The sequence below is a fragment of the Gossypium hirsutum genome, chromosome A13, assembly GCF_007990345.1.
Source record: "Gossypium hirsutum isolate 1008001.06 chromosome A13, Gossypium_hirsutum_v2.1, whole genome shotgun sequence".
Taxonomy (NCBI): domain Eukaryota; kingdom Viridiplantae; phylum Streptophyta; class Magnoliopsida; order Malvales; family Malvaceae; genus Gossypium; species Gossypium hirsutum.
Genome location: NC_053436.1, coordinates 77,499,408 through 77,512,973, shown reverse-complemented (window position 1 = coordinate 77,512,973; position 13,566 = coordinate 77,499,408). Strand labels below are relative to the sequence as shown.

At 35.6% G+C, this 13,566-nt stretch overlaps 2 non-coding genes across 2 annotated transcripts; both read left to right on the top strand.

The window, feature by feature from the left end:
- Positions 1-4,203: 4,203 nt before the first annotated feature.
- LOC121213125 (small nucleolar RNA R71) lies at positions 4,204-4,310 on the top strand. The gene has a single exon (XR_005908493.1). It is a non-coding gene; the product is annotated as a small nucleolar RNA R71 (small nucleolar RNA).
- Positions 4,311-12,875: 8,565 nt separating this feature from the next.
- LOC121213201 (small nucleolar RNA R71) lies at positions 12,876-12,982 on the top strand. The gene has a single exon (XR_005908573.1). It is a non-coding gene; the product is annotated as a small nucleolar RNA R71 (small nucleolar RNA).
- Positions 12,983-13,566: the final 584 nt, after the last annotated feature.

Genomic DNA, 13,566 nt, shown 5'->3' with positions numbered 1-13,566 from the left:
CGCGATGTTATTCAGTTTAAGGAATCAATGGTGATAAATATGGCAATTGTCTTGAAAAATTGATTTCAATTAGTAACAACTTAATTTTCCAAATTTTCTCAAGCAATAAAGACTAAAAGGGTTTTAACTTAAGTTCGGATTCTTAACGACAAGTCCTATTTTCGAGAAGCACTTCGATGTGGCACGCCGGATTCGGCCGTAACATTCTCGTCGGGTTTGGGGTGTTACAATCGCTGTGCAACTTTGATTTCAATGCAAACCCAGAAAAATTTCACTCCTAAACCAGAAAATCTCTTTAACGAACTTGTCATTCACTAGCACGGATTGTCACAAGAAACTTTCTATAAAAATATTAGTAACAATTCCACAATCCCAAAGTCTCAAAAACTCTAGTGGCAATCAAACACTTGGGTACAACCAAACACTTAATCAATGCAGGCTATAATTGGCATTAATCGCAAATGTATCTATCTTGCTTTCAAATGTGACTCGATCCTCTCAATGCCTAGTTGCATAAACCAATCTCTGATTCTATTTCAAAGCCAAAGCTTGCGTCTAAATAAAAGAAAGTCGTGAACATTCACTAAATTAGTGTTCAACAGACCCAAAACTAAAGTATGGCACAATTTTCCTCCAACATTTGCCCGGATTACACCTATCAATAATAGTTCTAGTAGTTGCTAAAAAGGGCCGACCTAGAATCAAAGGTACGTCACTATCCTCATCCATGTCTAAAACAACAAAATCAACTGGGAATATGAATTTATCAATTTTAACGAGAACATCTTCAATAATACCCCTAGGAAATCTAATGGTTCTAACTACTAATTGAATACTCATCCTAGTTTGTTTGGGTTTCCCAAGACCTAGTTGCTTAAACATTTTATAGAGCATGACATTAATACTCGCCCCTAAATCAGCCAAAGCGTTATTAACATTTAAACTACCAATTAAACAAGGATTAGTAAAACTCCCTGGATCTTTCAATTTGTCAGGTAGTTTCTTCTGCAAAATGGCTGAGCAAACTGCATTTAGCTCTACTTGCGACAAATCATCTAACTTCCATTTGTTTTCCAAAAGCTCCATTAAAAATTTAATAGAATTGGGAATCTACGAAAGAGCTTCAATAAACGATAAGTTAATATGTAATTTTTTAAAAAGTTTAAGAAATTTACCAAATTGTTCATTTGTGTAGTGTTTCTTTGTCACGTTGGGATATGGCACACGAGGTTTATATTCTTTACCGACCAATTTTTGCTCATTCTGGCTTACCTCAACCTTACCTTTACTTACCATATTTTCTTGCCTCAGTTCTAGTTTAGATTCAACTAACCGTTCTTCATCTCGTATAGTAATTGCATGAAATTGCTCCCTTGGGTTAGTTTTGGTGTTACTAGGCAAACTACCTTGTGGTCGTTCTAAAATAAACTTCACAAGTTGACCGATTTGGTTTTTGAGCCCTTGAATTGACGCTTGTTGATTTTTAAGTTCTATTTTGGGGTTTTGGAAACAGGTTTCTGATACCGAAATAAACTTCGTCAACATCTCCTCAATGTTCGGCTTCTTTTCTTGCTGGTGAGGTTGTCGTTGAAAGCCTAGAGGGGGTTGTGGTCTCTGGTTTCCTTAACCACCCCAAGAGAAATTGGGATGGTTCCTCCAACCTACATTATAAATGTTACAATAGGGATTATTCTAAGGTCTAGAATTGTTACCCATATAATTTATTTGTTCGTTCTCTGTGCTAGGATCATAGGGTAGACATTCTGGATTGTTCATCCCTCCTCCATTCATATTGCACTGCATCATTGGATGTACCTGTGTAGAACCATATAAATATCAATTTTCTTATTTAAAAGTTCTATCTAATTCGATAACATGGTGACCGCATCTAAGTTAAAAACACTGGCTGCTTTTGTTGGCTTTATCCTCATGACTTGCCACTGATAATTATTCATTAACATCTCCTCTATAAACTCATAAGCCTCTTCAAGTGTGTTATTATTCAGAGCACCACCAGTGGCTGTATTTATCAATTGCCTAGTTGAGGGGTTCAAACCGTTGTAGAAATTTTGTAATGCCCCCATGCCCGAAATCGTCACCGGAGTCAAGCTTGAGGTGTTACTAAACTTATCTTACCTTTTAAACAACTCTAAACCACTTATTTTTATTTTCGGAATAAACTGTTTTTCTGCATCATGGTTGCTTAAAAATTCATTTCTCGAGTTTCAAAACTTGAAATTAAGATCCATAAATTTTTCCTGAAACTAGACTCATGTATATATCTACTAATTGTTTTCTAGAATTTTTTGACTTAGCCAATTAGTACAGTTTATTAGTTAAAGTTACCCCTATTTCAGAATTCGACTGCACTGACCTCTACTTACTTCAAACCAATTTTCTCCCTGTACAAAACTCATATGACTATACCGTTTGTTTCTATTAAAAGTAGGTTCAATAAGGATTATAACCATATAAAGTACACCACATAATTATTTTTGTAAATTTTATGGTGAATTTCCAAAGTTGGAACAAGGGATCCAGAAATCGCTCTGGCCCTATTTCACTAAAACTCAGATATCTTATAAAATACAAAACCTTTACCTGTTTTGCTTATTCCATATGAAAATAAATACAATGAGATTTAATTTCATATATTATTCACCATCAAACCATGTCTCTACAATTTGTTTTGTGATTTTTCAAAGTCACGTTATTTCTGATACTTGAATCCGTTTTCATGTGATAATTACTACTTAATCATACATACTATTAAACATGTATATCATTAGCCATTCTATTAGCTAATCACTAGCAAGTATTTACACATCATTCATTGATCATATCATATCAAAAGAAATCAAGTTCCTATACATGGCATACACAAAACGAAACGTCTAACTATACCAATGTGATTTCTTCGATAGTGTGATCGGGTCTCCGGCGTTTCCTTCGATCCCCGAGTGGCTTGATAAAAACTATAAGAAAAAGAAAATAAAGAGAGTAAGCACTAGGCTTAGTAAGCTTACAAGCAAATAAATTATAACATTTAACATAATGAATAATTATACATAATGTCACCTAGCCTCATAAACTTTCTTTACTTCTCATTTTCTACCTTCTTCTTTACTCACTTACCTTCTTTCTTAAATATAAATCTACCTTCCCTTTCACTATTCATAAATATAAATCTACCTTCCCTTTTGCTGATAATTCACTATAATTTAATTTGTACAATGACCCGTTGAACCACTCGGAATACTAAGGATACTAGGGTCGTTCTTGTCTATCAATATCCTACCAATGCCATGTCTTCGACATGGACTTACATGAATTATTCCTGTCTCCAATGCCATATATATATATCTAATATGGGCTTACATGGCTCATTCCTATCTCCAAAGCCATATATCTGATATGGACTTATATGGCTCATTTCTGTCCTGTCCTGTCCTGTTAACCCCAATATCCTAACATTCCTAAGGTGCAAACGGGGCTTCCTAATGCTTTTTCTCTGTCACTTCGCCTTTAATTCGACTTTAAATATTCTCAAAAAATAAGTATATAAATGCTAGAAATTGAAAATAATAATGTAAAATAAAAGAATATTGCATTTATTTACTGCAAACTTACCTCGATACAAAATGTGACTAAACTTTACAATTTAGTCCTTTACTTTTTCTTTTCCCCGATCTACTCCCGAATTTCGCTCTTCTTGATTATGGAGCTTGAAAGCTTGAAACAAACCCTAGCTATGGAGAACCCTTGAAATTTCGTGCTAATGAAGAAGATGATGAATTTTGTGTTATTTTTCCCTTTTTATTTCATTTAATATCCAAATGACCAAAATGCCCTTCCTTATTAAACTTTCAAAAATTCCATCCATGTCCTATTTTGTCCATGAACTTAGAAATTGGTCAAATTGTTATTTAAACCCTCCTAATTAATATTCCAAAGCAATTTCATACTAAAAACTTCTAGAATGCAAGTTTTGTAAATTATTCAATTTAGTCCCTAATCTCAACTTAAGCACTTTATGCATAGAATTTCATCACGAAATTTTCACACAATCATGCAATCATATCATGAACCTCAAAATAATAATAAAATAATATTTTCTACCTCGAATTTGTGGTTTCGCAACCACTATTCTGTTTAGGCCCTATTTCGGGATGTTACAAAGTTTGAACTTGTAGCCATAAATGTAACCCGTGGTGAGGGCACCTTCTCAATAAATCCTTATACCTCTCTCAGGCATCATATAGGGTTTCTAATTCCATCTGTACGAAGAAAGAGATATCATTCCTCAACTTAGTTTTCTTAATCAGTGGAAAGTACTTCAAAAGAAATTTCTCGATCATTTGATCCCATGTAGTGATAGAACCTCATAGTAAGGGGTTCAACCACTATTTAGCTTTATTCCTCAACGAGAAGCGAAACAACCATAGGTGAATGGCATTGTAAAAAATGCCATTTATCTTGAAAGTGTCACAAAATTCCAGAAAATTAGCCGAATGAGTATTTGGATCTTTATCTTGCAAACCATCAAACTGAACAAACTATTGAATCATGTTAATAGTGGTCGACTTCAGTTCGAAGTTATTCACAACAATAGTAGGTCTCACGATACTCGATTCAGCCCTAGTTAGAGTGGGCTTGGCATAATCGTACATAGTATGAGGAGCAGGATTTGGATTTAAGGATTTGCAGGCAACCATAGGAGGTAGCTAATTAGTCTGATTTTGAGCCATCTCCTTAGTGATGATAATAATATCCTCTTGCTCTTGCACTATATTCTACCGATTCTGCCTTACTTCTCTACAATTTCTGCGAGTTGTATTTTCAATTTCGCTGTCAAATACTAGTGGTCCTAACGGGTTTCTACTAGTCAGAAACTAAAAGAACTTGCCAGAAGCAAATAAAAGAAAAAATTAGAAACCAAAAATTAAGCTAAAAAAAATAAAATGCAATAAAAATAAAAATGGCTAAATTAATAAAAATCGAGTGTTTCTAATATTTTAGTCTCCAGCAACTATGCCAAAAACTTTATGGTCACTAAACTAACTAAAATTACAACAAAGGCAAGTGCACCTATCGAATAATAGTATAGCTATGGTGAGTCAAGAATATCGTATCCACGAAGACTAAAAGTACTATTACTTACTATTTTTCTATTATCTTGCTGATAAATTGAAGGAATTGTTTTTAATCTAAAATTAACTAAACTAATTACTAAGAATGCAATAGAGAATGAATTAAGAAAATAATCGAATAAACCAATGAGATAGACAATACCCAGGAAAGAATCCACCTAGACTTCACTTATTATTCTAAATCTGAATTAAATGATTTATTCACTTGTGCCTTGATCCGTAGAAGTCCCTAAATTATGTTAATATCTATTTCGAGAATTAAAACAACTAACTCTAGGTTGATTAATTGAAATCTCTTTCTAATTAAAACCCTTTTGTCGCATTAACTCGATCTATGGATTCCCCTATTAGATTTGACTCTAATCCAGTAGATTTATGTCGTCCTACTTCTATGATTGCATGCAACTCCACTAAATTATGCTAAATCTACTCTTAAACAGAGACTTTTGCTGCCCTGAAATAAGCACATTGAGCATGAATTAATATCCCGAAAATATTAAAACATGAAATAAGCATACATAATTGAGAACACAATTCAAGTATTTATCATGTAATTCAAAAATCAAGTAATAAGATTATATAGGCTTCATCCTCCCTAGGTATCTAGGAAATTTAGTTTATAATTAGGAAAACAACAAGACATAAAGAAACCTAATAAAACTTCTAAAGAAATTGAATGGAGATCTTCAATCTTGAAGGAGGTCCGCTTCTGAAGTGAATCTGATGGCGTTCTTCATGTCTTTTCCTCGTTCTTCTCTACGTGCCCCCTATGTCCTCTTCTACTATGTATTTATAAACTTTAGAATGCTCAAAATCCCTAAAAATTAGTTTTTTCTGCGTAAAAGAGAAACAGGGTGCGAAATCGACACAGGCTAGCACATGTGTGTATGGCTAGCTCGTGTGGCTCACACGGGCGTGTGCCCAACCGGTGTAGAAATGCCTAGGTCGTGTGGATCTTGGAAACAGTTTTTTTTGTCTGATTTTACCCCATTTTTCGCTTCTTTCACTCCCCTATGCTCACCTAAGTATAAAAACATGAATTTAAAGGGTTAAGAGCATCAAATTCACTCACTTACATAATAAGTCATCCAAAAATCATCAAGAATGGGATTAAAAACATATTACTTTTATGGTTTATCAAATATCCCCACACTTAAGTGTTTGCTTGTCCTCAAGAAAAATCTTCAACTCACAATTAAAATTAATCTTTTTCAACTTATAATTCTCATCAATAATGTTTCAAGATAATTCAAAAATAATCATACACTGATAATTCAACTAAAAGAGCATTAAAGATTCAAACAATCCAAGTCGGGCGTTTTTTTAAAGCATGAAAACGTAGGTATTTCCCCTGATCTAAGTAATTACCTTTAATTTAAAACCGAAAATAATTGACATCCTCACTAAAGATTCACTCAAATCACTCAAACTGTTTAAGATTCAAAAAGAAGCACTCAATAGTCAAACATGAAAAGTCATTACCATAGGCTTGCATGAAAATCAAATCTCCACCACTATAAAATGAGATGATACACTAATCAAAAGGTCTTTTAAAGGTTGTAATGAGGCTTAGGTTAAGGGTGTGGAGAAAGGCTGAAAAAGATGGTTAAAATTGAGATCGAATTGATAAATTACCAAATTAGAAAAATAAACAAATGTTGAATGAAAAACAAGTACATCAATCGAAAACTATTTAAGAATAATACAAGCTTTTTCTCAAAATATGAATTCAATTGTTCAAGCTCAATTAACATAGAACTAAATAATAATCAATATTTTTTTTATTTTTTTATTTTTTTTGAGAATGATAAGAAATAACTTAGCAAATGAAACAAAAGAGCATAGTTAGGCAACTAACCAAATCAAATCCTGATAAAAAGGGAGTTAATAAAACGAGAAAAATTCTCAACGAATCAAAAGAGTTAGTTATGGGTTAACATGAGTGGGTAAATCAAGAAATAGTATGTTAGGCTCAACGGGGTTCAGAAAAGGTTAATTATGAAGGTAGGCATTTTATGGGATAAGTGGGTTAAAACCTAAGTGCCTTTATCATCTTAGTATATCAAATCAAATGTGTAGTCTCGACATGCATAATCGAAGCAAGCTCTAAAATAAAAAAATCAAAATTGACACACTTATAACCACTAATAAAAAATAAGAAAAAAATATATATGCTCTACAGGCTAAAAATCTCACAAAAAAATTATGGTTTTTGATGTCAGTCTTGCAAATCTCAAACTTCAAGGTAATATCTCAATTCAGGGAAACAACCTATAAATTTTTAATTCTGAAAATAGACTTATCATGCTTAATTCTTTCATGTCTTAAAGTTTAAACAATCAATGCACAAATACCTATGAATTTAATCTAAAACACATCAACAAACATCACAAATTGATAAAAGTTCATTCTAATAGTAATATGAGAAAATTACTTAGATACAAGATATAGTTTAGGGATTTTCTAATAATCATATAAATAATATCCCCACACCTAAGATGTACACTGTCCTCAATGTACAAACATAAATAATCATAGTATAAACAGAATAGTATAAGAGAGGGAGAGAATTAAAACTGCCCTAAATATCGGATGAAATTCCGAGAATAGTGAAAAACGAAACTGTAGATAAAGCTAGATGTAGTGCATGATTCTGAGCGAACTATTAAGAAAATAAACACAGTTGGTGAAGAAGAATAAAGAGTTACTAACCCAATTAAAAGAAACCATAATAAATAAAAATATAATCCAAAAGATAAAAATAAAAGAAGTCTAAGAAAATAAAAATAAAAATAAAACAAACGGACTCAATGGTCCTCATTATCAGACACGTCGGTGTCTTAAGTCGTTGGCCCTGAAGAAGAGATATGGAGATGCTAACATATCTGTTGTAATGTTGTGTCAATACTGTCAAACCTTTGAACGCAGTACTGCTCGAAGTGAGTGAATCGCTCGGGGAGGTCCGCTAAAGTGGAAACAGAAGAAATAGGGCGGTGACTCGAAGGTGAAGGCTGTGGTGGGTCCTTGTGATGGAGAGGAACATCATCAGTGAAGTCTTTGGGTTCATTCTGAGCGTCAAAATAAAATAATCGATACTGAAGGGGATCCACTCTACGACGCCGCTTGATCATCCTCATATGAATCATGCTCGAGATTCCCTATGGGGACATCTGGCCAATGAGAGTAAGTGTAGAGGACTGCTAGGTGTGTCAAGGAGATCAAAGTGTCGAGTGAGGCGAGTCACATACTGGCCTAAACAGATGAGGTCCTTCTTGTAGTGGTTAGTTTGATGGTAGAAGGCTAAAACGATAAAGTATGCCAAGTCAAAGATATGCCCATTGGCCATGCTCCATAGAAAATAAGCATCATGAGTGCTAACGACTCCAGTGCTCTCTCTCCTACCTTTCAAAGTGTGAGCTAAAAGTACATGAAGGTACCGTAAAACTGGAGAGAGAGAAATTGCCTTCTAGCAACTTACATCGTATAGTGTCTGGATCACTGTAAGCTCTGCCCAACAACGAGATGGACTGTAATAGATGTGCTAGTATAGACAGAGAAAGTTTTCAACACTCATGAACTCCTCAGTGTAGAGTCCCATAGTAGCACCAAATTCGGGGACATTCATTTGACGCACCAAACCACCAAGTCAGAAAGTGTTGGTGCATGGCTCATCATGAGTAATAATGACCTGCTGCAGAAGAAATGTCACGCAGAACTCTAAAGTAAGCTTCATATATGTAGGCTCAATGATAGAGAAGAATCAGTCCCACGAAGTTGTGGCAATAAAGGCACGAACAACATCAGCTAGTCAGACCTACTCCAACGCGACCCAATCAATACATCGGCCTAGGCCGAGTGGTCATATTCGAAGGAGCTGATATAAATCCTCTTGGGGGCCCGCAGAAAATTGGATTGAAGGGTGGCGGGCCTTGGCAGAAGCGCTCGAAGAGGAGGTCGCACTAGGGGTCTTTCACTTTTTCGAATAGGGTACGGTGACCTTAGACTTGCCTCGTGTGTTCGTCACGGTGTGCCTAAAAAAAAATTCAAGAGTAAATAAATAAAGCCTCACCAAATATTCAAACACAGGTTCGAGAGTATAGAATCCAAGTAATCAAAATAGAAATCTAGTCCTAACATATATGTATTAATACCTAATAATGTAAGAACTAGAATAAAAGAAAACTATAGATAAAAAAGAATAATCAAAATATTAACACCAATAATAATACTAAGATAATGATAAGATAAGAAAACGGAGCCTTTTCGTAAAAGAGTAGTAAGTCAACAACGAGTACTATAGCTAAATAAATGTTTCAGAATAGTAATAAGATGAACAAATAATGAATAGAAACAAACTAAACATAAAAGGAACAAATTAAGGCATATAATGACATAGCTAGAGAATGAAGCAATCATAAGAAAATAAAATATCAAAAATAACAGTAATCAGAATAATGAAAACAAGTAAAAAGAATAAGGAAAAAAAACAAATAATAATACTAATAATAAATAACAAATAAAAAATAATAATAATTAATTAAAAAAGAGGTGCAAAAGTGGTTGACCTACGGTGGAATGACAGTAGTATAGAAGGGTCGACTGGAGGTACGCGACTGTAAAGCGCTAGTGGGTTGGCAGAGTTTTGTACGATAGGCCGAGGGGTGGTGCGGTCAGTAGTGTGCAGTTTGAAAGGGAGGTAAGGAGAAAGGAGAAGGTAGAGGAGGGGGTTATGGTCGGTGCGAGCGGGTAGGGGTGGTGGAGAGGGAAACCGAGGGAGAGATGGGAGCTGTGAGGTTTCATGCAGATGGGAAGAGGGAAGGGTAGGGCGGTTTGACATAGGTAGAGGAGAGGGGGTGGATTGGTTCGATGGGACTGAGATAAGGCCAAGGGAGAAGATTCAGCAAAGTGAGGAATGGGTCGACGATCGTGGCTGGAGTGTAGCGATAAGGGAACGGAGGAGGCTAAGGATGAAAGGAGGAAAAAGAAATATTTTACAAAAAGAAATTAGGGTTTGATTAAAAAGGGGTGACACAGTCGTGTTTAGGCCAATGTTGGACTACACGGCCATGTCACACACCTGTGTGGTTCCTGTTCAGCCCGTGTCGATAAAAATTTTTAACCCAGTCTTCATACGGCCTCAGACATGCTCGTGTGTCCAGGCCGTGTGAAGCACACTACCATGTCGCATGGCCGTGTGCAACTTCCTTCGCTTCTCCCACACCCGTGTGACCTCCCACACGCTTTTGTAGCTCCGCCATGTCTCGCACACGGCCGTGTGCCTTGCCCGTATAACTCTCTGACTTGTTTTAAAATTGAAAAAAAATTAACTCCAAGTTTCACACGACTTAGGACACGCTCATGTGGTCTACACGGCCGTGTGTGGATTATTTTAAGCTGTGCCTCTATCGATTTTTGAAAAATTAAGTCCTAGTATCCGCACAACCAAGGGCATGCCCGTGTGTCCAAGCCGTGTAGGTCACTTGGCCATGTCGCCAGGCTGTGTAACTTATTGTCAGACCCTTTTTAGTGCACACGAACTGGGACACGCCCGTGTGTCCAGGTCGTATGGGTCAAAAAACATTTTTTTAATTCATTTTTGAAAATAATTAATTCTAAAAATATCATGGGATAAAATTAAGAAATTAGTAGTGTTAACGCTCAGGTTACCTCTCGAGAAGTGATTATTTAAAGTCTAAGCTCGACTTACCTCGTATTCACACGGTCACAGTGGTTCGTGGAGTCGAAACTCCTCTTTCTTGCTATCAATACTATTATTAAAATAAGGTTTGAGTTGAGTAATATTTACCTTAAAAGTGTCAAATTCAGAATGAGTTACCTCGACTGTACCGTATGGAAAGACATTCACTATTGTAAAAGGAGTTGCTCCGTTTGCATTAAGCTCTAAAATGACAATTCGAGGATTTATTTTGTCTAGTAGTACCTTGTCCCCAACCTTAATTTGGTGTGTTCTATCTTCATGCTCATCATGGTGTCACTTTGGTTCTGTATCGTGTATTCTTGGTTTCTCCTTGACATGTGTTCGCCATTCATCTAGTTCATTGATTCGCAATATTTGTTCTTCATGAGTTGTTCTATTTTTGTCGCATGGATTACAACGTAGCTTTATTCCATTTTTTCGAGGTGTTTTCTGCAAAGAATGTTGAGCTACAAGGTTACTCATATTAACAGAACTCGTATAATCATCTCGATCACTAGATATCTTAGCAGAATCACGAGTTTGGAGAGTAACCGTGTCATCACCTGCACAAAGTTTGAGTTCACCTGTACCAACATCAATAATAGTTCTACCATTTGCTAAAAAGGGCCGACCTAGAATCAAAGGTACGGCACTATCCTCATCCATGTCTAAAACAACAAAATCAACAGGGAATATGAATTTATCAATTTTAATGAGAACATCTTCAATAATACCCGTAGGAAATCTAATGGTTCTATCTGCTAATTGAATACTCATCCTAGTTTGTTTGGGTTTCCCAAGACCTAGTTGTTTAAACATTTTATAGGGCATGACATTAATACTCGCCCCTAAATTAGCCAAAGCATTATTAACATTTAAACTACCAATTAAACAAGGAATAGTAAAACTCCCTGGATCTTTCAATTTGTTGGGTAGTTTATTCTGCAAAATGGCCGAGCAAATATCATTTAGCTCCACCTGCGACGAATCATCTAACTTTCGTTTGTTTTCCAAAAGCTCCTTTAAAAATTTAACAGAATTGGGCATTTGCAAAAGAGCTTCAATAAATGGTAAGTTAATATGTAATTTTTTAAAAAGTTTAAGAAATTTACCAAATGTTCATCTGTGTGGTCTTTCTTTGTCGCATTGGGATATGGCACATAAGGTTTATCTTCTTTATTGACCGATTTTTGCTCATTCTGGCTTACCTCAACCTTACCTTTACTTACCATATTTTCTTGCCTCAGTTTTGGTTCGGATTCAACTAACCCTTCTTTATCTCGCATAGTAATTGCATAAAGTTGCTCCTTTGGGTTAGTTTCAGTGTTACTAGGCAAGCTACCTTGTGGTTGTTTTGAAATCAACTTCGCAAGTTGACCGATTTGGTTCTTGACCCCTCAATCAACGTTTGTTGATTTTTAAGTGTTGTTTTGGTGTTCTGGAAGTGGGTTTCTAACATCGAAATAAACTTCGTCAACATTTCCTCAAGGTTTGGCTTCTTTTCTTACTGGTGAGGTTGTCGTTGAAAGCCTGGAGGGGTTTGTGGTCACTAGTTTCCTTGACCACCCCAAGAGATATTGGTATGGTTCCTCCAACCTGCATTATAAGTGTTACAATAGGGATTATTTTGAGGTCTAGAATTGTTACCCATATAATTTCTTTGTTCGTTCTATGTGCTAGGACCGTAGGGTAAACAATCTGGATTGTTCATCCCTCCTCTATTCATATCACCGTATTACTATATGTACCTGCATAGAACCATATAAACCATCAATTTTTTCTTATTTAAAAGTTCTACCTGATTTGATAACATGTTGACCGCATCTAAGTTAAAAAAACTGGCTGCTTTTGTCGTCATCGTCCTAATGACTTGCCACTAATAATTATTCAGTGACATCTCCTTTATAAACTCATAAGCCTCTTCAGGTGTTTTATTATTCAGAGTACCATCGGCAGCTACATCGATGAATTGCCTAGTTAAGGGGTTCAAACTGTTATAGAAAATTTGAGTCTGTAGCCATAGAGGTAACCCATGGTGAGGGAACCTTCTCAATAAATCCTTTTACCTCTCCCATGCATTATATAGGGTCTCTAAGCCCATCTGTACGAAGGAAGAGATATCATTCCTCAACTTAGTTATCTTAGTCGATAGAAAGTATTTCAACAGAAATTTCTCGATTATTTGATCCCGTCTAGTGATAGAACATCGTGGTAAGGAGTTCAACCACTGTTTTGGCTTTATTCCTCAATGAGAAGGGAAACAACCTTAGGCGAATGACATCATCAGAAATGCCATTTATCTTGAAAGTGTTGCAAAATTCTAAAAAATTAGCCAAATCAGTATTTGGATCTTCTTTTTGCAAACCATCAAACTGAACAAACTGTTGAATCATCTGAATAGTGCTCGACTTTAGTTCAAAGTTATTCGTAGCAATAGCAAGTCTCACGGTACTTGATTTAGCCCAGTTAGAGTGGGCTTGGCATAATCGTACATAGTACGAGGAGCAGGATTTGGATTTATAGGATTTGCTGCAACCACAGGAGGTAGCTGATTATTCTGATTTTCAACCATCTTCTCAGTTATGATAATAACTTCCTCTTACTCTTCCACTATATTTTGTCAATTCTACCTTGCTTCTCTATGGTTTCTGCGAGCTATACTTTCAATTTCGCTATCAAATACTAGTGGTCCTGACGGGTTTCTTCTAGTCATAAACT